We start from the raw sequence: 24750 nt of genomic DNA on the forward strand, positions 1-24750 counted from the left end.
CGTAACAAAAGGCCTTCCGCTGATTGTGGGCAGTGATGCCAATGCTCATCACATCATCTGGGGCAGCTCAGATATCAAATTGAGAGGCTCCAGTCTGATGGAATACTTAAGTAGTACAGATCTTGGATTACTTAACATAGGCAATCGCCCAACTTTCATGGTATCTAATAGAGAAGAAGTGTTAGACATAACGCTCTGCTCGAATAGAATTAGTCACGAGTTGACGAATTGGCATGTATCAGATGAGGAATCATTATCTGATCATCGCTACATCTTCTTTGAACATTCAAATGTAACTGCGCAGACTTTGCGTTTTAGGAATCCCCGGTCAACAAACTGGGAACTCTATATTGAATTGGTTGCAACCAAATTTCATGGATGTTCTCCGTGATGACTACAAGAGGGACCCTATGGTAGAATTCCGATCTGACTAGACTCAGGAAACAATATAGAAGGAGTTGGAATATAAGCCGTTCAGCTGGATCAGAGTCGTTTAAGTCGGCTCGCAAGGTTTACAAGAAGGCTCTTCGTTCTGCTGAACGATCCGGCTGGAAAAACCTTTGTACAAATGTTTCCAATTTGAGTGAGGTCAGTCGGCTGAAAAAAAATCCTTGCAAAATCTAAGGATTTCCAAGTGAATGAAATTCGCTTCCCTAATGGTGACTTTACTTCTTCTGATGAAGAAGTTTAAGGACATATCCCCATGAGTACCAAAATGGCCTCTAATATGGCACCTTACTTCCCCCTTCGCTTTCCGCTTCCTCCTCCCACGCTTCTCACAGTGTTTTGGAGAGCGATCACAAAAAATGATTATTTGAAGTTACTAACCTTATTGTAGAGCGGTGGTTTCTTAACTGAAAGCATTCCATGATGTGTTTTTCGCAAATCACTAGTTTTTGAATGCAAACACGTAGTTATTGCTGTGATTTGTGTTGTAAAATACCACGCACTTCCGAATCATTTCTTCTTCACGCACCGAGGTAATGTTTGCTGGCTTTTCGGTGCCCGTTCTAAAATTCACTTTTAATCGTATTTCTACTCACCGTAGCAATTCAAAAATCTAATGCGATACTTGAAACACTTTGATTATTTACGCACGATGCTCCTGGGAGCAATAAATCACTTATATTAGTCAATTTGTGCTCGAAAACAGCACCGGAACGCGAATTCACTGAACCAACATTGTTTATGATTCGGATGCGCCGCTCTCACTGATTGGAAGAGATGCCAGTTTTTATGTTTGCAATTAGTATTGTTTGGATATTCATACACTTGCTACAACCACGTATTTTACAATTTCATAATACTCAAAAGGTGTACAATGTCACAAGTGTTGCAAAACATTTTTATGCGTGAGAAAAACAATGTACGACGCAATTTAACAGCAAAAATGAATATTAGATATTATACAGTACAATTGACTGTAGAATTCAAATGCATACTGATGGCAACTTTCTCCGTCCGTGAGAAGCGAGAGAAGAGAGGAGAAAACTGCCAAAAATAGTAAACAACACACGCATGGTGTGAAAAATGCTTAAAATTTTGCTCAAAACACATGTTTTCACTACCAAATGAAATAAATTGTGATTTTGAGTTTTTATGAAGTTGTTGATGAATTCATATCGACAATAATACCTTAGTATGAAACGTGTGCAAGTAATACTACCTACATTATTTTGTTGGTGGAGGTATACATGAAACATGATGATTAATTTTTGGCCGACACACATAACATTGTGCTCCGCCTTGTTGGGTGGCTCGAGAGGGTGCTTTAGCGGGTGGCTCGAGTGGGTGGCAACATTATGTTTACGTGCTCAATGAACCTTCACCTTAAGAATGTTTATTTAATACACACTTCCCCGGATGTGTGGACATAGCATCTACGAATGAACCAAATGTCTTTTCATGTAGTTACGAGTCTGTGACCTCGGCTCGCAGTATCGTAACTACTGAATCGATTCAATGGGCACTTAATAGTTTTGCGCCTTTTAAATCTCCAGGAGCAGATGAGATTTATTCTGTTCTGCTCCAAAAAGGATTTTAGTTTATCAAACATGTTTTGAAAAAGCTACTTGTAAGTAGTTTTGCTACCGGGTATATTCCCAGATCCTGGCGTGATATTACTGTAAAGTTTATCCCGAAAGGAGGACGTGCGTCGTATAAAGAAGCGAAGAGTTTTAGACCAATCAGTCTGACTTCTTTTCTTCTGAAATGTCTGGAACGCATTATCGATCATCACATCCGTGATGTTTATTTGGCAAACATGCCTCTTCATGTGAATCAACATGCTTACCAATCTGGAAAGTCCACTATGGCTCTTTTACACAAATTTGTATACGATATCGAGAAAGTATTTGCTCAGAAGCAATCCTGCTTGGGTGTTTTCTTGGATATTGAGGGTGGCTTTGATAACGTGTCTTCGATGCCATATTGGAAGCCGCACGAAACCATTGGCTACCTACAATGATTACCAATTGGATTCATCAAATGCTCAAACACCGTCATCTCTTCTCGACATTGCGTCAAGCAGCGATTCGAAAATTGAGTGTTTGCGGATGCCCCCAAGGGGGAGTCTTGTCACCACTTTTGTGGAATCTCGTAGCAGATACGCTATTGAGGCAACTCAATAATAGCGGTTTTCCAACTTACGGATTTGCCGACAACTATCTAGCTTTGGTAGTTGGTATGTGTATTAACACCCTATTCGACCTGATGCAAAGTGCTCTTCAGTTAGTCGAGAGTTGGTGCCGCCAATATGGCCTTTCGGTTAACCCGAATAAAACATCTATTGTTCTGTTTACGGAAAGACGAAACCGCGATGGAATTCGCCCTTTACGTCTTTTTGGCACTGAGATTAATGTAACTGATCAGGTGAAGTATATCGGAATCGTTCTAGATTCCAAACTTTCTTGGACATCACACATTGATTTCAGAGTCAAAAAAGCTTGCATGGCCTTCGGTCAATGCCGGCGAACCTTTGGTAAAACTTGGGGTCTCAAACCCAAGTATATCAAATGGATTTACACAACAGTTGTTCGACCAATATTGGCATATGGATGTCCTGTGTGGTGGCGAAAGGGCGAAGTGAGAACAATCCGATCAAAATTGGGCCATCTCCAAAAGCTGTGCTTGATGGCGATGTCTGGTGCGTTCTCTACAACTCCCAAAGCAGCGCTCTTAAATAAGAAGCACTTTCTTGCTCTTACCGTTTATGGGTACTGGAACTACAGTCCTTGTACACTTGTCCTTGCTCCAAGTGATCTAACAATTGCTTGTCACTTTCCTTACAGGACATTTACCACACAATTCCCTTCACGGAAGAGTGGACGTCTGGCTTTTTGGAAAGAAGTATATCAAACAATATAGTGTATTACACTGATGGCTCCTTTCTTGAAGGTAGAGCTGGTGCAGGTGTATATTCTCGTGAGCTAAGGCTGAATCAGTATTACTCACTTGATAGAAAGTGCACCGTTTTTCAGGCGGAAATATTTGCTCTTATGTGTGGAGTGCTATCAGCACTTCAACAGCGCGTAATGGGTAAAGTCATATACTTGTGTTCAGATAGTCAGGCTGTTATAAAAGCTCTTGCTTCAGCCAACTCAAGGTCGAAGCTTGTTATCGCATGTCGAAATCAACTTGAGAAACTGAATTCAGTCAACTCTGTAAACCTTGTATGGGTACCTGGCCATTCTTCCATCGCTGGAAATGAATTGGCTGATGAGCTAGTTCGCGATAGAGCATCGCATGACTTAATTGACCCTAAGCCAGCTATTCCGATTTCTAAGTGCTGGGTGAAACTTCAGATGAATTCTTGGGCGGCAACTCAGCACAAGCAATATTGGAATAATTTGGGTTCGTGTCGTCAAACAAAATTGTATATTACTGAGCCATCTCCAAGAATGACGATAGTGGTATGGAGCTACATGTTCTCATTTTGCCGAATGGTTGGAAAATTATTATTTGGCTAAACGAATATTCGGCCGAACAAAATCTTAATATTCGGCCGAATAACACCCGTATATTCGTCTAATTTCTCTAAAACTATATTTTTAATCCTGGGTAAAGAAAAAAAATCGGGTTTGCTAAAGTAAGGAAAGCTTCTATGGTGAAAAATTGAACGGATTATGAATAAAAATGAATGATCGTCTTCTTGAGCTTTTGAAACCGACTGAAGAAATCATAAAAATAGTAAATTCTAAAGATTTTTCATATTTCTAAAGTAGGAGATCTGTATTCTGTTGCTAGCATTTTTTATCCGTTTAATTTTTTGTTAAAGAATAACCCAATATACGTCACTAGATTTCTCATCCGATTTTTGGAAGTGTTTCAAAGAAATTGAAACAAACAGATTGAAGACCACTGACTAGCATAATAAAGGAAGAACGTGAGCAGGTGTCTCAAACCTAACAATATCGAAAGAATGGAATGTGCTAATCTGAACAAACATTTCAAAAGGGCACATCGACATTGGTAAACATTGGCTTTGCAAGACGCTCTTGAGCCCAATTCAACTCGACCACACTCACCAATACCACTATCAGGAAGAGCTAACACCAATCTTTCTGATAGTGGTGTTAGTTTGCGTGGGCGGGCTAAAAAGGGCTCAACAGAAACGTTTCTGAAAAAAAGCCGTTGGTGTTGTCCGGCTTATATGTTAACGGTTAAAATTAATATATGTTAACGGTTAAAATTAAAAGCATTGAGTCCATACGCATCAAACTAGTCTAGTGGTACCTTACAGCCCCAGAAAAATGGATTGTGCGATATTTGCCAGAAAACCATTCGCCAGAAAACTATTCGCCAGAATGACATCTGCCAGAAAACCATTCGCCAGAATGTACCATTTACCAGAAAACCATTTGCCAGAATGTACCATTCGCCAGAAAGTACCATTCCCCAGAATTATTTTTCTTGTCGATTTTGATCAATTAATGTATGGTGAAATATCTCGGGATCCAAAGATGGCCGTCACAATATTCGACTTGTACCATTTTCATATCTTCAAGAGCACTATACAACAATCTCGTATTATCTCATTCTACTAGTGCACAGAGCAGAGACAATATAACACTGTTATTCTAAATCTCTTGCGAGATTGCATATGAGGTTTTGATACAATATTCTAAGCTGTTTTACCTAGCTTTAGCTTCTAGAAAATTGCATTTCCTTTCACCACGAGCTATTCTTCATCAGAATATTGTATTGTACAGAATTTCTTTTACAACTCCCAGATAATTTTTGCTTTTCAATTGGCAGTTTATTGGGGTTGTGCTACTTTCTACCGAATATCAATATCCCGAATGTCGTTTCCCCGAACACCAGTTTCCTGAATACGCCGTTTGCTCTAGTGGCCTATTTTCTCGAAAATGTTCTGGCACTCATAATTATCATAACTTATTGTATATTTCAGGGTGCTAAACGGTATGATATGCACCCTTCTTTTTTGATAAGCGGTTCTTCAAAGTTTCTCCAAACTCAGCATTTTTTCTTGTTCTCTTTATCGTTCTTTCTAGTTCACTTCTCTGTCTCTGAAGACTGTTTCTTCATTTTGAAGATCTATTTTGGTGCCGTCCATAAACACGTGGTCGTTCAAGTGGGGGTAGAAGGGGTTTGTTCTATCTTAACACCACGATCCATAAAAATTTCGGGTCAATCGGTAGAATGGATTGTGGGGAAAAGTATCATTGGGTTACTGTGTTGTTAGGTAACTGGCGTTCGGGGAAATGATATTTGAGGGAACAACATTTGGGTAAAAATAGACCCAAAGGTTTTTAGTGATAATGGTCACCTAAATTTCAGTACATGAAAAAGCATTCAAAAAAGAATCATTGCCTATCGCTACTTGATATGGTTTGGGGCAAATAAGAATTCTTCACTCTTCATATATAGGATGTTCTTATTAATTTTAAAAGTGTTTTCATTTGTCTGAAAGTTCCTGAAAATTGTTATAGTAAATGTAACATTGGTTTGCGATTGGAGGCATTAATAAAAGGGGTCTGCGTGGTCTGTGAGGATTTGAATTCTTAACTTGTAACCAACTCAGTTATTAGGTCACTAAGTGGCTCGGTAGCTTAGTTGGTAAAGCGCTCGTCTAGCATACAAGAGTCCTGGGTTCAAATCCCAGCCGAGCACGTGGATTTTTTTTTTCATAATTTCACCCATAATTTGTCCATCTTTACCACGCGTAATGAGTTAATTAATTTAATAACCATGCGGATTGGATTACCGAACAGCTTAATATAAGCGACAATTTATATTAATTACTTCATCGACCAGACGGCACAAATAGTTTCAACGTATATCGAAATCTTATAAATATCCAATAAACTAGCCCTTAAGATGCAACACTTTGAAGAACAGCTCATGATTAATAAAAAATTAACAACTGAAAAATTCAGAAAGAAAATCGTATGGAATTAACTAATTATAAAATAACATTATCTCATGCTATAACATCTGTATAACAATAGTTGCAACGTATATTGAAAGCTCGTAAATATTCAATGAATTAGTCGATAAGAAGCAACAAAACATTGAAGAACAGCTTATGCTGAAAAGAAGGGCGAATCTCTTGCGAAGTCTTCTAATTCATAATATCATTTTACTGGGAAAACACATTTAATATAAACTTACTTTATTATTCGTTATAATGAATATAAAATCTTTACATCAATTGGCAAACATAGTGGAGCAACTTTTAATGAAAGCAACTGTTATTCTATTGTATGTTTTCTGCTTTCTTGTTTCATGGTCCCTCAGGATTAAGTGCTGTCTTTTCAATTCATATTTATAAAGCTTCAAATGTTGGTGTTAATCGTTGAATGCTCAAAAAATCGATATATTTTTTTAACCTTGAGGAAGCTATGTGTTTCTAGTCCAACAATTACTAGAACAATACTAGAACCACAATACCCAAAACGGATATTTGAAACTGGCTCACTAAGTCAACTGGTGTCCAAGAGACCCTGTACTTTTTTGAGTATACTAACAAACATATTCTCACAAAACGTTTTAACGCTCTGGCTCGATTATTTCTCCTACAATTGAAAACTTAATTCATCAGAAGAAAAAAAAATAAAAAAAATCTAGGGGATTGTCCATTCTGGGGAATGGTACATTCTGGCGAATGGTTTTCTGGCGAATGGTACTTTCTGGCAAATGGTTTTCTGGCAAATATCGCACAATCGAAAAATGATTATAAAGCTATCAGTACACTATGGCAACTATTTGGCATGAATTGATACAGAGCCAAACAAATGTTTGTCATCGCATAGATTTGGTTGGTGTTGAAACCGATGTTTGTCTGTTGGTTTATGCCTAGTGAAATATTTGCACAGTTGGCAAAGCTTGTAATGTTAGCTTTAGGCTCTTTTGCAGATAATGTCTTATATATTGAGCATCACCGTAGTCACCTTAATGCCATAGATCGGAGAAATTCTCAGATTTTTTAAAATTTGGCATCAAACTCCTTTCATAGAATACATGAAACGAAAATTTAAATTTTAAATTTGAATAAATTCTTTGATTTTTTTTTTCTTTTTTTTAATCAGTTAATTTTGTTACTATTCGGTCACTATTCGGCCTATTCAGCCGAATAACAGAATTCATTATTCGGCAGACCGAATATTCGGCAAAATCAAAATAATCGCGATATTTGGCCCGAATATTCGGCCGGCCGAATATTCGGTACATCTCTACTTATTACCAAAGCTTTTACCGCAAGACGAATGCTAATGGACCCTTTTAAACTTAGCAGGTGGTGGAATTCTCCTTGGAAACATTTTTACAGCGCTGTGGACCTTTTTTCTATGAGAGGGACATATTGCCCGGGTTGTTTTGAAACCTAAACATTTGGACCGTTTTCAAAATAAAAAAAACATCTTGTACACTTTTTTGAAACAACCTGGAAATATAAAGTTGCGTGCAGAGCATGATCAGCAGAATACGCAACACCTTGACATATAAAACTTAAGAAGTGATGCATTTGCTTCTGCGATAGAGCAGTTTTTCCTTAAGGGCTCCTTAACATTTTCCTGGTGGTAACTCTGGGAGAATTCCTATTTAGGAATCCCTTGAGGAAGTCGTGAGTTGTTGAACACCTGGAAAGATTCCCCTGAAGAATTCCAGAAGCGATTCGTGGAGGGTACTGTAAGTCCTGTGACGATTTTCTGGTGGTAATTCTGGGAGAATTCCATGAGGAAATTCTTGAGAAATCCCTTGAGCAATTCATGAGTTGTTGAACACTTTTGAGCATCTCTATAATACTTGAAGAATCCTTGGAAGTGTCCCAGAAAAAAAAAATCGCTGTGAAGATTTGTTTGGTGGAATCCGTAAATATATCCATGGACAAAAGCCCCTGTTGAGATTTTTATGGAGAATTCCCTAGAATAATCCTTGTAGGAATCCATGGAGAATTTTCTGGTGGAACCCCAGGAGACATTTCTGAAGGAATCCATGAAGATATTTTCCAAAAGCAATTGACGTAGAGATTTTACTGGAGGAATTTTTGTACAGATTTTTCTAATGGAATACATTATCTCTGGAGTCCCTGGAAAATCTATAGAGGAATCCCAGAAAGAATCACTGTATAGATTTAACTAATGGAGTCCGTAAAGAAACCCCTAAAAATAAATCCATATGAAGATATTTCTGGAGAAATACCTGGAATTATGCTGGGAGGAATCTTTAGAGAAATCTCTGGTGGAATCTATGAAGAGATTTTCCAAAAGGAATTCATGTAAAGATTTTACTGGGGGAATTTTTGCAAAGATTTACCTAATGTAATCCTTGAAGAAAGTCTTATGATAATTTCTGATGAAATTACTACAGGAGTCCATGGGAGTGTCTCTGGAGTAATTTTAAGAGTAACTCGTGGAGGAATCCCTTGAGGATTTTTGGAGGCCAAGAACGAATCCCTAGATAAATTCCTGTCCTGACGTAGCCATCACCTTCGCTGTTCTGACCTTCTGTGCTTGTGTTCTCTGCGCCATCCAGGTGTTCGTCATAGTGCTGCTTCCACCTTTCGATTACCTCGCATCCGTCCGTCATGATGTTCCCATCCCGGTGCATTTCAGCTCGCGGCATGAAGCCTTTGCGGGATGTGTTGAGTTTCTGATAGAACGTTCGCGTTTCTTGAGAACGGTACAGCAACTTCCGGAACCTATTTTATGGCCACCGATGGGCTTAGAACCTAAAATTACCTCAAGGTTTCATAAAATTTTGCAAATTTTGATGATGCAACACATAAGTTCTATGGAAAGTGTATACTGCCCACATTACCGTTATCTCAGAAACCTCCGGAACCTATCATATGGCCCACGAGTGGCCAAAACAAGGTCCAGGACTGCTGATACTATCTCAGGTGATTTTTTCATTAAACTCTGCAACTTTTGATACGTCGCATGGCTAGGTTTTATGGATATTGCAAATTGGCCACATTACCTGATTCTCGGGAACCTCTAGAACCTATTTTATGGCCATCGAGTGGTTAAAATATATCTCAGGACAGCTTAGATTGCCTTAGCTATTTTTTCATGAAATTCTGCAAATTTCGATATGTCACATGGCAGAGCTTTATGGAAAGTGTAAATTGACCACATAACCGGGACCTTTGGAACCTACGGAACCGGTTATATGATACCGAGTGGTTGTTCGAGAACTAGCAGAGTCAGAACCAGGTTCGGGAGCAAAAATGAAAACACGTCTTTACTACTGAAAGGCTACACGCCAAGAGAACGAATTTTATTTAAAATTCCATAGCATAAGAAAAAACAGATTGCTGTGATCGTTTCCCATGGCAACGCCTCGACTATGGCTCGTGGCTGTTGCCGTCAACGTTTATGCAGCCATATTGCTCTTCGCAACACAGTGGAACTGATACGTTGATGTTGCACAAAATTGTGCTTCCTCCAACACTCCTCCTCAACATCAACTGTCTCCGTATTCTCGCAATCATAAAATACGTCTTCCGATGCGTCATCGTACTGACCATCAGAGATCGAATCGTATTCGTCATCATCGCTCGCAGGCTTTCGTACCCATTTCCAACTAAAGTGGCTTAACTCATTAAATGGGTAAAGCCGATTTACTCATTAAAGAGTATTCGACAGGAACTTCAAAACATGGGTAGTTTTAACTCTTGATAGGTTTTGAAAAAATGGGTACAAAAACCTCATTTTTATTTCAATATCGCTCTGGATTCAGGATGGGACATTCACAAAACTAAAAATATGATATAAATGAAACAATACATGTTTATTGTGTTAATAAGACTGAACATTGCATACACTATCACCATACATTATCTTCACAGTAGGATATATCTTTTTTAATTACAAGACGCCGATCGTAGATGCTCCATTGAACCACTGGGCCACTGTCAGCCACTCCCGGGATGCTCTATCTTGGTATTCCAGCGCAGCGTATTGGATTCAGCTCTATAGAGAATATTACATCCACATCCGGATTCTGTAAAATGGAAACCGTGAAAATAATGATCCCGTAACGCAAACAAAACTACTTACCGTAAAAGATATTTTTTAACATGATTGCCAGTCAGATTGCTTTTAGCGTTGCAAACATCTTGATTTACTCCAAACAACTAAATTTTTTATTAAAAATAGATTTGTATTTCACTGAAAACAAACAAGTGGTCTACAGCTACTAGAAGATGGTGGTGCTGCTCTTTGGAATTGCATGTATATTAAATATTTACCCATTATTTTTATTCCATTGGAAGCTTCGTTATTGGGATTAAGTACCCTTTTTATGACATTTCAAAAATACTCTTTTTCTGACAACACAGTACTGTTCATAAAAATGGGTACATGGAACCCATTTAATGGGTACTTCTGAGTTAGCGTGTGAGCCAACAACACCGACCATCATGGCACTCTCTTTGAAAACGTTCAAAGTATACAATCCTCCAACATTATCAGCAATCGCAATAGTTTCACCTCCGAACACTAGCTGGCATTGCTTCTCGTCGAATTCAGCTTTTACCTTCTTCGCCGCTAGTTTTGAAATGGAAACCAAGTTCTCCTTCAGCGCAGGGGCATACAAAACGTCCGTCAACGTAACCGAAACTTTTTGATTTCGAACAACGCAGTCAATCGTACAGTCCCCTATTCCACCGGTGCGTATCTTTCTCCCACTCGCAGTAGAAATAACCGGGCAAACACTCGTATCTAACTTCGAAAACGCTTTACGGTTGTTAGCCATGTGCGACGTCGCGCCAGAGTCTACCACCCACGTGTTCGCGTCACGCGCACCACTGCTAACCATAAAGGTGAACGAATAGTTTTCACTTTCGCGCACTATCTTAGCTTCATCTGTCTTCTTTTCCTTTTTCTCACCTCTTTCTTCCAGGAACGCTTTGCAGTTTCGCTTCATGTGACCTTCCTGCCCGCAAAAGTAGCAAACTACATCCTTCCGACGCGTGGTTCCACTGGTACGCAACACCTGCTCGTCCAAACTACTCCTTCGATTCCCTTGCTTATCCGCTTCATCTATCAGCTTCACCTTGACCAAATCGAGAGTCAGCTCCTCCTCGTTCCGGGCCTCAAGAGCAGTAGTCAGCGGATTGAACGAATCCGGCAAGCCACGCAAAATTAACGCCACTTTGAGGCACTCTCTCATTTCGAAGCCAGAGTTTTCGAGTCGAACGTACAACTTTTCGATGTCAGCCAGATATGCCTCCATGTCGTCACCGCACTGGTAATTCTGGTTCGTAATTTGCTTCAGCAACGTTACCTTCTGTCCCAACGACGCCTTCTGATGGTGGTCCTTCAATGCCAACCACGTGTCCCTTGCCGTTGCTTTCCCTCGAATAAGCCCGTACTGGCTCTCATCCACCGTCAGCTGAATCGTGGCCAACGCTTTTTCATCTCCTTCGCGCCACGCATCCGTCACCGGGTCGGGTGGAGTACCGGGGTCAACATACTTCCACATTTGCTCGCGTCGTAGCAGTGCTTGCATCGAGAAACACCACGCCTCGTAGTTCGTGTTGGTCAGCTTTACGATTCGTGCCCACTCCATCTTCAGACAGCTTCCGGAAAACAGGGAACTTCTCACCTGAGCTATATTTTCTGGAACGGCTTCTGCTTCTCAATTCCGCGGGTCACGTTTGCTGGGCCGATAACCTGTTCGAGAACTAGCAGAGTCAGAACCAGGTTCGGGAGCAAAAATGAAAACACGTCTTTACTACTGAAAGGCTACACGCCAAGAGAACGAATTTTATTTAAAATTCCATAGCATAAGAAAAAACAGATTGCTGTGATCGTTTCCCATGGCAACGCCTCGACTATGGCTCGTGGCTGTTGCCGTCAACGTTTATGCAGCCATATTGCTCTTCGCAACACAGTGGAACTGATACGTTGATGTTGCACAAAATTGTGCTTCCTCCAACAGTGGTCAAATCATGGCCCAGGATTGTTTAAATTGTTCCATAAAATTCTGTAAATTTTGATATGTGGCCATTTTTACGGGGTCTCCGAGTTCTAATCCGCGGCCAACGGACAGTTATAGCTCCCTTGGATATTTGATAGTGGCATTGGTTTCAGTTCTGACCAGAAATGGCTACATCACCCATTTGGAAACCAAAAAAAATGCATAACATGTCGTCTGTCGTGCAAGAGATGCCCTTTCAAAAATGGCTATATCTTGATCCGTTTGGCGCCGATTCTAGGTCATCAAACTTGATCAATGTTAGTTTCCAGCTCGGATTCTTTTGAGTATACAAACTTCGAAGTTTTTGTGTAAAATGCTTACACAAGTATAATATTGAATCCAGGTCAATATGTCCCGAATTCCTAAAATGTATTTATTTTGTGGCGCCCTTCAGAAACGTTGTAGATTTTTTTTTTGATTTTTTGTCAAAATAAAGTTTTCATGAAGGAAAAGTCAGAAAATTTCAGAGCACTAGTTGGTTCCGTTAAAAAGTTACAAATGCTCAAATGTCAGTTTCGGGTAATATTGACCCGAATGCAACAGGAAGGTTTAAGAAATGCGTTCATGTATTGAAAATGTTAAAGGGAATCGCAGATAAACAAACATAACACTTGAGTTATTCTCATCATGCACAAAGTATCTCAACAGTATCTCAAATATTATTAGAATTTTCTAGTTCTGCTCACCTGCTGCCTTTTACTTCCGCAATTATCATAAACTGAGTGTCATCATCTTCTTCTTCTTGGTATTACGTTCGCACTGGGACAGAGCCTGCTTCTTAGCTCAGTGTTCAATGAGCACTTCCACAGTAATTAAGGGGGCAGGATCCGTCATTAATTTCGGTATTTTCAAAACAAGTTTTTTCGTTCAAAACCAAAAAAAAAATGACAGGAACAGAAATTTTAGAATACATTTACTGTATTCTATTCTCCAACTGGAACACAGTGAACACATTTTCATCGAATATTTTTTAGTTTTGAACAGAAAAACTGCTTTTGAAGTTTCGATGATGACGATGATAACGATGACGGAGCGTTGAACGTTAACTGAAAGCTTTCTTTGCCAATGTTGCCATTTTCACATTTACATATCGTATGGCAGGTACGATAATATTCTATGCCCAGGGATGTCATGGAAATCGTGGGAATCGAACCCAGACAGCTTCAGAATGGCTTTACTTAGTAGCCACGGACTCTACCACTCGGCTAAGGAAGGCCTCCAGTGTGTGTCATCTCAAAATCTAATAAAATGCGTACAGTTGGAGTTTTTATTTTATGTTATTTTATTTGAAAAATATAACAATTCATACACTTGTTTTTGTTGTTTTTTCCTTGCTCAATAGCTTTGGGTCGGCTTGTGTTACCATTTCGCATTCGCCATTAATATTCCCATTATTCATCTCTATCTCTATCTGATGCTTTGCCGCTTTCTCTTATGCTGTTACAAACGCTCACTATTTTCGCTTATTTTCCCATATTATGTTTTTAATTTCTTCGACTTTCATCTTCAATCATTAATTGTAATTATTGTTTTATTCACTACATCTCACCACTTTGTACCGCTGACTGTAGACGTTTTCGCAGAACCTACCCGCGGGGGAAGTGGCTCCCTTATCCTAGCTCTGGTTCGTCGGAAACAAATGACGGGCTCAACCGATTTGCTTTTGCTGGTGCCATAAATTAATGCGCAAATGCCATTTGTTTGTGTGCTTCTGTAATCATAGTTTTGACGGTTTACCACCGCAACCTCGCTGCCACGTGGCGACTAATTGGGTTCGGTTATGCTCAAATCGCTTTCGTCGCCTTACACACAGGAAACGAACAACTAAGGACAGCAATCAAGCTGAAAAATTAGTGTCAAATTTGTTTTCTAGTGGTGTACTTTATCCTATGCATATGTATGTGGTGAGTGGCGGCTGTCATTCGGACATTTCACTCTGACAAATGGCTTTCTGCGGTGTAGTAGGCGGGTTAAAATTATTCTATTCAAGGAATGTTAATTACAAACTAAGCCCGTTTTGCGGCTTCCGGCATTGCACGAAGAAGAAAGGGAGTCGATGCAAGGTCGGAAGCAAATGCGCCATTTTTAATTGGTTTCGGAAACTCGTGGGCCCCTGCCTCTTTGGTGGTCGGTCTGTCGAAAAAGGAAAACCCTGCGGAAGTAAAAGTGTAAAAAATGTCCCGCATGGTTTCCGGGGCTGTCGGCCTATTGTTATCGCGATTCATGCGTTTTAATTTGTATTTGTGTGTGTGTTCTATTAATAAGTGACATATCTATACAGTTTACTTTGTTTGTAATATGGTTTTACATTGCAAAAAACGTCATTCCTTTTCCATTTGATCTTCTGTTTGTTTCAGTTTTCGTATTTACTATTTTGTTTCTACTACAGTAGATTGACTTCTTCCTAAATAAGTAATAAAATAGCTACAATTTTCTGTCTTTTTAGTTGTCTATAAACTAACATAGCTTAACCACTTTGTTTACATTTAAAAGTGCAATATTTTCCTCCGCTTTCCCTTTCTTGTTAGCCTTACGTGAGAATATTTTGCTTGAATGGAGGTGCAGTTTTGTTTACATTTTGTGACACAGAAAATTGACTATAACTTTCTCTCTCGTAGTGTGCATCGATTTGTGTTTGTGCCATTTTGTTGTTGTTAAGTGCAAATGTCACACCCCTGTTCAGCAGGGATGAGATTGTGTTCATAAACGCGTGCATATTACGTCAAACTACCATTTGTAATTCGAGAAAAACTTTTCACATGGACAAAACACAAGAACGAATCTAATTATTACACCCAAGTATCTAAAATTATCGCTAAGCTTGTTTATTAGTATCTGTCACACGCTTGTCACTTGTTGCCATTGATGTTGTTTACATTGGTTTGTTCAATCTTTGATTTATGTCAAGTGGTAGCTTCGATCTACGAGACTGCTTCCGAGCGCCTCGTTCCAAGGGTATTGTCAAAGTCTATTGCTTATTGGATTTTTCTTCTTCGTAGGTCTTATTTTGCTTCAAATTTCTTCTCGAAATGACAGAAAGAATCGATCAAAACGAGGCCGTAAAGCCAACCAGGTTATCCGTTGTTGCAGTCGTCCCTCGAAATAGAACATGCGTGCGCTTTCATAAACGATCCATCCGCAATTCGTCGTCCCCATTCTTGTGATTATAAAGCTAGAAAAATTATGGTTCCTCTTTCTTATTGTCATGATTTCGCTTTCTGCTTTGTTTTCGCTTTCGACTAGACACACATATAAAAACGACAAACGTCAAAATCGGAATGGTTGTCTTATGGTTTCGTCACAGAATCGTGCTTTTTCGAACGGAAGTTTGAGTTAAAAGTTTTGTGTCGGAATTCAAATGGCAGTCGCACTTTGCGCAGTAGGCGTGTTGGCGCTGCTGCGATTGGTAATATCAAACACTGATTGCTGTGGTGTTGCTGTTGTTGTATGGCCGTCGGTGTTGCAATTTTCCGCTGGTTTGTTGATGGCTGGTGCGAATTGACTCTAACGCGTGCATCTGTCATATGTATGTTGGTGGATGGGATTTCGGGGTGACAGTTTTCGGATTTTTAGTCTGTCCTCCAGACTGGAACATTCGGGATTATGTAAACATTGATCGAAAAGAACTACGATGTGACGTCCATTGGTCGCCATTTTGGAATTTGATTTAGCTTCTGTCAAAGAGTGCTTCTGATATGTTAGTAAATACAAGTTTTTTTCTGTTTGTGTTTTGTTTACATCTCATCAAGTTTTTAACGATTTTTATGTGTGATTTTGATCTATGTACTAGGTAAATTTTAATTTAATATTGTTTACTTTAATAAATATATTGTCTTCGTGTTTTCTTTATCTTGTGGTTGTTTTCTTTTTATTTTCATATTTTATAACTGCAGTTTCCACGATTCGGTAGCAGTAGTTTACTCAATCGCCAATTTTCAACCTCTTGAATCGATAAATCGAACAGTTTTTGTCGTCGTCGACGTCTTCGTTATAACCATCCCCATTGCACTCGATTGAGTGGATTTCACTTCAATGTGTATACCCCTTTTTGTAGCTGTCACTTGTGATTGCGCTTCCTCGTTTTCTTTCCCGCCATCAAGACGATCGCACGCCATCTTTTCTAGTTATTTTCAATACATTGTAGATACTCTAGCTGAGAGCAGCAATCTATTGAAATGAAAGCCCCTATCCTAGACAAGCAAAAGTAACATTTTGCTTTTTACCGTGCACATTTTTAGTGGGCGATTAAAATGTACTGCAATTGCCCAATCTCGTCGCTCGTATCGATTTTATTCGTATGTGACGTTTGAACAGTACGCCACCATTCAAAGTGGATTTAAAACCGTTTTTCAATCAATCTTTGGCGACTATGATTTGAAACGATAAACCTGAAGCGTGGCTATGTTTTGAAGTGATAAACATTCTAAATGTTTTGTCTGCTTGTCTGTGCTGCTAGTCAGAATTGTCGTCATTAGTGGCACAAGGATGCTAGAGACTAGGTCTTAGCAATAAAGTTTACTATATCGACATCGCGAGACACAATTGTGGCAAAATATGTATATACTCTTTGATAATATTCTGACTCTTAGAGAAAGCCTTGTTGGAGTTTTCAGCGGAAGTTCATTTTGAAAGATTAGATCAAAAAGTTACAGTGCATTTGTTTCTTGGTTTCCATATTGATATTTTTCTAAGCCTGCTTATCAATTCAATTACACTTTATTACTTCCTCACACAAGGATTTCAGAACGCATTACAGAAATCATATGACGATTTCTTGCAGAAACTTCTCCAGGGATTCCTCCTTTAACTTCACTAGGAGCTCTATCAGTTTTCCCACCCGGGGTATTTTTTCAGTGATTGTTTCTATAAACTTACCCGAGGATTTATCCAAAAACTGTCAAAGAGATTTCTTCAGTGATTCTTCCAATACTTCCTTCAACTTCAAGAATTCCACTTAAAAATCCTCCGACAAAACTTCAGGAATTCCAAAACGGATTCTTTTTTCCTGCAATTTCACCAGGAAATCTAGAAACTCTTAAAGAAGTTGCTCAAGGAATCCTTCCCAAGAAATTACTACAGGGCTTCCTGCAAAAATTATACCAAGCATTTCCGCCAGGAATTTCTACTATCAAAATCTTCTAGTGAATTCCTCCAAGGATCCAACCAGGAGCCTTCAGGGATTTCACAAGACATTCTGCAGAAGTATTCATCAAAACTTCCTCCACGGGGTTACCTAAGAGTTTACGCTTGCAATTTTTTTAAAGGTTTCTCTAGGTTATCCTCCGGGGATTCTTCTAGGGAATCCTCAATAAACTCTCATATGAATTTCTCCAAAGTTTCCTTCAAAGATTTATCCTGGTATTCCTGAAAGGACCCTAGTAGGCATTCGTCCTGGGATTTCTTCCGGAATTATTTCAAGAATCTACCAGAAATTCTTCAAAGGATTCCGAAAGGAGTGCATCCATCAATTCCTTCCAATATTTCCAGAAATCTATCAAAAATTACATTTGACAATCCTTTAGGAGCTCCTTCAGTGATTGTTTGAAAATTCTGCCAGTGATATGTTTAGGAATAACTCCACGGAATTCTCTGGGGATTTTTTCAGTGATTTTTTTGGTTTATCCAAAAATTTTCCAAAAAAATCTTCCATGATTCCTACAGTTTCCAGTTCTATCCTTAGCGCAATTTCTGGTAGATTCTCTCCCGGTAATATCGCTGGTGATCCAGGAAAACAATCTTTGAAAAACTTTTTAAAACTTTTGGGTAATTCCCTCGAGAAATTGCTGATACCCCTGAATGAATTCTTAGTAAGAAATCTTAGTAAAACCTTTAAAGTTTTTTCTGGTAGAACCTCTGACGAAACTCAGGTAGATTTTTCTGGTGGAAATTCTGGTGAAACTCTGGTGGTATTCCCAGTGTTGACCCTGGAAGAATTTCTAAGAGAATATCAGCTAAAATCCTTGGAGCTTTTGCTAAAAGAAATCCTGGATAATTGACTGGGTAAAATCCCTAGAAAAAGTCCTGAAGTAATCCCTAGAGGAACTCCTAATAGAATCTCTGAAAGAAGTACTGACGGGCTCCTGATGAAATCCATTGGTTTCTGATGCCTGGCGGAATTCCTTGAGAGACCCCTGATATAATCTCTAGAAGAATTCTAAGCGCAATCTCTGAAGGAAGTCCTTATAAAATCCCTAGAGGAACTTCTGAAAGAACCTCTGTAGGACTTCCCAGTGAATTCTCCGAAGGAACTCCTAATGGAATCCCTGGAGGAATTCCTGAAGGAAATCCTGATGTAATCCCTAGAAGAACTTCTGATGTTATCCCTGGAGAAACTCCTATTGAAAGAACTCCTGATGGAATCACTTGAGGAACTCATGATGAAACCCCTAGAAGAACTCCTGTGGAAAGACATAGGTGAACTCCTGATGAAATCCCTAGATAAACTTTTGATAGAATCCCAATAGGAATTCCAGGTGAAATATCTAATGTAACTCCTAATGGAATCGCTGGAGGAACTCCTGATAGAATCCTCTGGAGGAATTCCAGGTGGAATCTCTGAAGGAACTTCTGATAGAATCCCTGGAAAAACTTCTGATGGAATTGCTAGAGGCACTCCTGATGATATCCCTATAGGAGTTCCAGTTGGAATCCCTGAAGGAACTCCTGACGGATCCCTAGAGAAACTTCTTAACAGGGGTTCTGTGAAAATTCCAATCTCTGAAGGAATTTCTGATGTAATCTCTAGAAAAACTTCTGATGCAGTTCTGAGGTATTTATAATGGAATCCCTGAAGGAATTCCTATTCGAATCCCTATAGGAACTTCTGATGGAATTCCTTGAGGATCTCCTGATGAAATCTTTAGAGGAATTCCTGTGGAAATACTTAGCGAAACTCTTGATTGAATCCATAGAGAAACTTTTAATAGAGTCCCTGGATGAATTCGAGGTGGAATATCTAAAGGAACAGCTAATGGAATTTCCAGAGGAACTCCTGATGAAATCCCAAGAAGAAGACCTGATGTAATCACTTGAAGAACTTCTGATATGATTCCTGGAGAAGTTCCAGTTGGAATCTATGGAGGAACTTCTCACCTAATCTCTAGCGGAACTCCTGATGAAGTATTAATAGGAACTCTTGTAAAAATTTCTGAAGAAATTCCTAAAGATATTCTTGAAGGAAATCCTGATGTAATAATTGGAAGAACTCCTTATGTAATCCCTAGAAGATCTCGTGATGGAATCCCTTGAAAACTTCTGATAAAATCCTTGGTGGTATTTCAGGTGGAATCTCTGAAGGAGCTTCTGATGGAATCATTAGACAAACTCCTGTAGAATTCTCTGGAGGAATACCAGGTGAACTTTCGGAAGAAATTTTCGGTAAAATCATGAAGGAATTGCCGATGAAATCCATTAAGTTACTTTGGTAGAATTCCTTAAGAAATTCCCGCAACATTATCTAGAGGATTTCTGGAGAAACTCCTGGTGGAATTCTTGTAGAAATTCCTGGTACAATCCTTTGAGAAATTCCTTGTTGAACTTTTCATAGAATCATAGATAGAACTGCTGATGGATTAGCTAGAGATATAGGATAAAGATTGTGGGTAAACGCTGTAATATATAGAAACAGCTCAAGAGCGTACATTTGCTAGATCACCATTCTCGTCGACGCTGCGTAAGTTTACGCATTTTGAGTTGCCACCCATCTGCATCGTCAGTTCATGAAACTCCGAAGCTTCAATTTGACATACTGATGTCGATGTTCGTGCAACATCCCTACAAACAGTACGATCAGTTCGCCAAACATTTGGCTCTGCCCTCCGATGGTTTTAGCTATGTTAAACTCGTTTGATTTTGGCCGGCTGATTCGTCAACCGACAAATCGTTTTCACAAGCTGTCAAAGTGGTTCGTCTAGCTGCATCACACTCGGTCAAACACAGCAACATCTTAAGCCACAACTTTGGGCGGAGTCGATGTTGGTCAAACAGCCTAAGTTGTCTGTGCGCTGCATTACTCTATGTAATCCATCATTGCTGGTGGGCGATTTGAGGGTAGGGTAGTGCGAAGTAAACCCATAGCGATCAGCAGGCGATCCGCTATAGCATTGATCGGCGAAACTGAGCAGCAACGCATTGAAACACGACTATCAAGCGGTAGTTTAGACAACGATGGAGCTAACAAGAACCTGGGTCTGGGAGTGTGAAACAACTAACTCGAGAAGACAGGAGCCTCGCCACAACCAACGTCCAGCTTACTGGTGGAACGATACATTCAACACCCTTTGCTCTGCTTGTCTTGAGTTCAGGAGATGGAACTAGAGGGCTTAGAATAAGGAAATCAGGAAACCTGGAGAATGTGCTGCAGGAAGTTAGAGACGCTTGGGAGATAAAGTTGAGTATCATTAAGCCGCAGAGTTACCGTTGAAGGTGCGGTCGACCATACAATGTGACAACTAAGATGAAAGAAATGTTGAAACTCGTCAGACAAAGTAAGCTTATTCTGCTGAAATATGCTTGAGAATCATTTGTTCAACTCTTATTCTGTTAAAACGCTTGTTGGTTCATGATGCGCTAATAGCAGTGGCAAAAGCACTGAAGATTAAGAAGGCAATATCCAACGTGGCATTTCAACGGTGGTCCGTCTGCAGAAATACGTGGGCAAAGGTCAATTTCCTAGACATATAAAACACCTAAAAGTAGTACCATTGTTGAATCCAAGGAATGCATTGTTATATAGGCCTTAGTATTGGGTCGACGGGGCAAGTCAGTCTGCTGAAGCGAGAAGGACCGACCATCGGGTGCGACTGGAGTAGACTAGACCTATTGCTAGCAGCTCACCAGATTTAACATTGGTAATGAGTCAGCGCGGCGGACCAACCTCGGAACTTGATCAACTAATATCTAGACAACAATATCGGACAAAGTTATGGCGAAGTAGAACAGGCAAATAAGCGGTGCGGCGTCTGTGAATCAGATTGATTTTTTCCCACTGGAACCATGGCTTCTACTCGGACAACATCGGTTCAGAAAATCTTCCATCGTCGGAGAAGTTTTAGTTGAAATAGGATAAATATCATAGATCCACCGCCGCGAACTATTACTAAAAGTATTTAGTGAATCAGCGTCTTGTATCGCTGAACTCCCAGTGAACCTTAAGCCATTCTTCACTCGGGCTCACTGGACTGGCAATGTGACGGCATCCATTTGGGAGATATTCCTACATTGGGGACTCTCTACCGAAGTAAGCTAATACCACCGTTGTTGACTAGGACGAATAGCATCGATCGTAAAGCATCTCCGGTGAACGTCATCTAGACTGGTCAACCTGGAGAGTAAGAGAGGCTGCGAGTTTGCTGCAACGGAATATAGTCTACAAACTCATGAGCGACCTGTAGAAGTTTTACATTACTCCGACATGATGCCGAACCATACACTCAACAAATGGACTATCGAAATACATAGGAATCACTTATGAAAATTCGCCACAATAAATAGGGTTGACATTCATAGTTTTGCCTTATGAAACCAAAATTTGAAAACAAAAAATGTCTTCGCGGCAACCTGGAATCGAACCAAGGACCATGCGATCGTTTGGCCCATGAGTACACCACTCGCCTTCCGACGCCTCGATGTGAGGTGATGCTTCAGATCAGTTGCTTTCTACCTCTCGAGCGTGACGGACGCGTTTAGTCAACAGCTAGAGTAAGTTTAGTAGATAGTTAGAGCGAACCGTCGTAAGAAAGCCGACGAGAATCAATCGCAAACACCACAGTCAGCACCCCAGAGCTGGCAAAGAAGAAGAGGAAGGACGATGAAGCTTCCATAGTGAAATCGCTACTCTCCAACAACCGGTACAGCACTGGTGCAACTGCTATCAACGACAGCGACCTGAGGGCCTTCTGCAAGGTGCCCGAATTCGAAATACAGCGTGAATAGAGTGTCCATCCCGAGACATCCCGGGACAAAAAATCCCGGGATTTGACAAATTTCGGGATTTCCCGTTTCCCGGGATTTTATTTCTGACATCCCGGGAATCCCGGGTTTCCCGAAATGTACGTATAATTTGATGAAAACCACTAAATTTCAATGAAAAACAAAGACATTTTCCCTCACTATCAACCTTATTTGATAAAGTAGAAAAACATAATAAAAAAAAAGAGAATAAACGAGTAATTATTTCCATGAAAAGATCAATTTATCAAGTAAGAAACATATATTTTTATTTGTTTTATTGCAAAATTTTCAACATTAGCCGTTGTTTCGTCCAGGGTTTACCAGGCCCTACGTTGTGTTTTTTTATGGTCCCGGAGGGGCAGACGAAATGACAAACTATCTGACTTCTACTACTGACGATGATTTATTACCACCACCGAGAGGCAGTGCTCCTGCTCGGTGGGGAAACTGTACGGAACGATTACAACTTACAACTAACATTACACATGATACTGTGCCTCTTTTATACACGAGAGGTAGTACGGATTTGCTTTGCTCTACAATGATAATTTGCGCCGACAGCTAGCATCACGCAGCCCAATGCAACAGCATGAAAGCAGTTGGGCTGCTTGCTGCTAGCTGGGGGAGAAACAGTGAAATTAAATACGCTGCTGCGCATCTGCTGTAGCAGAGTGCGCCTAGCAATGAATGGGGAATCGTTGCGGTGAGCCCGAACAGCCGTTTTTATAAACCTATGCTGAGATAACAAATTTGAAAGTACACCTAATCGCCGCAAAGTCAGTACCATCTGTAATAAGTATAGGCTGACCATACGTCCCGTATTTAACGGGACGGTACCGTTTTCATCACCTTGACGAGCTGTCCCGTCGTTTTATTGAGAATGCTCAAATTGTCCCGTATTTTTGGAAATTGAGAATAGACACTGTATATTACACAACCGTTAGATTTAATTAGAACAATTCTTAGAAAGCAATATATTCCTTCAAAAAAAAAAATGGAAAAAAAAACCATAAATTTTATAAAATATGGGTTATTTAGAGATGAAAATGTTATAGTTTTTTGTAGCTTGATCGAAAAAGCACATTTTTTATTATAACACAATTTTAATGCGCTTCAATATCTTAAGTTTAATATCATAAATAATATAAAACAAATATCAATATGTAGACTCAATGACATTTCAATTCACACAATGACAGACATCTCTTAGTTAACTTTGAAACTTTGGTTTCTTGTTCAGCTTTTAATGTAGATTAAGAATATGTAGAAAAAAAACTGGATATACCTAAACAAGCCAATTCTACTAATCCAGAATCTTTTTTTTTTGCAGTGACGAAACTGTAACGAACTCTTAAGATAATCAATCTTTGAGCTGATTAGTGAAATACATTTTCATAATCTAACGCAAAGCTTAAATTGCGAATGTAGCGCTGTTCTAGAAGGGTGATTGGCGCACCCCAGTAGAAGTTACTAGTAAAACTTTGGATGAAAAATCATAACCATAATGTTACTGAACATAAATTGGTAATTCGAAGCATAGAGAACAGTGAATATTCAACAGTTTCCAAGCTTATTTTTTATAAATCATATAGAGATACTTTTAATATTAATACGCACTAATTTTGAAAGAATGTATTTTTAAATCAAATCATGAACTATTAGAACAATTTGTGTTAATGATCAGTCATACGAAAACATTTTCGTCTAATTTTTCTCAACGACAAATTGTTCTTCATTTGTCCCGTTTTTATCCGATTAGCTTATGGTCAGCCTAAATAAGTAGGCATTGAGTAAATTGACTGAGAAGCAGTGCTGGGAATGGTAATAGTAGTAGGCTTGACTTTTCGCGAAAATCACGTGGCTCTCCCAGTAAAGTAGTTCAAAAACGTGAATCTCATCAAGTAGCCTCTGTTGGGTGCACAAATTTTCTAAATCATGAGTATCATTGAAGGCTCTAAATGCGGGAAATAGAACATTTTTCTACAGTAATTTCGGGTTGCCCTTAGCAACGGGTGTTTTGCAATTTTCAAGGCATTTGCCTACAGCAGCGATGGGCGTGAGTTTCACTGGCTTCGCTGACTGTGATTGGCTTTGTTTGGCTAATGTAGAGTGAGTTTCAGATTTTTTCCCAACCCTGCTGAGAAGTTTTCAATCTCGTTTGGAGTTTGGAACATGTATCGATCTCGATGAAACGTTCATAATTTGCCTTTCCCCCGTTACCTTTCCAAGAAAAATATTAAGATGACCATTCATTTTTGTGTTACACGATGCGTAAATCTGCACCGACATGCGTTTACTTTTCATTATGGGACAATTCTACTTGGTGTTTTTTTTTTCTAATTTTACTGAACA

This window comes from Aedes aegypti, chromosome 1, assembly GCF_002204515.2.
Source record: "Aedes aegypti strain LVP_AGWG chromosome 1, AaegL5.0 Primary Assembly, whole genome shotgun sequence".
NCBI classification, from domain to species: Eukaryota; Metazoa; Arthropoda; class Insecta; order Diptera; family Culicidae; genus Aedes; species Aedes aegypti.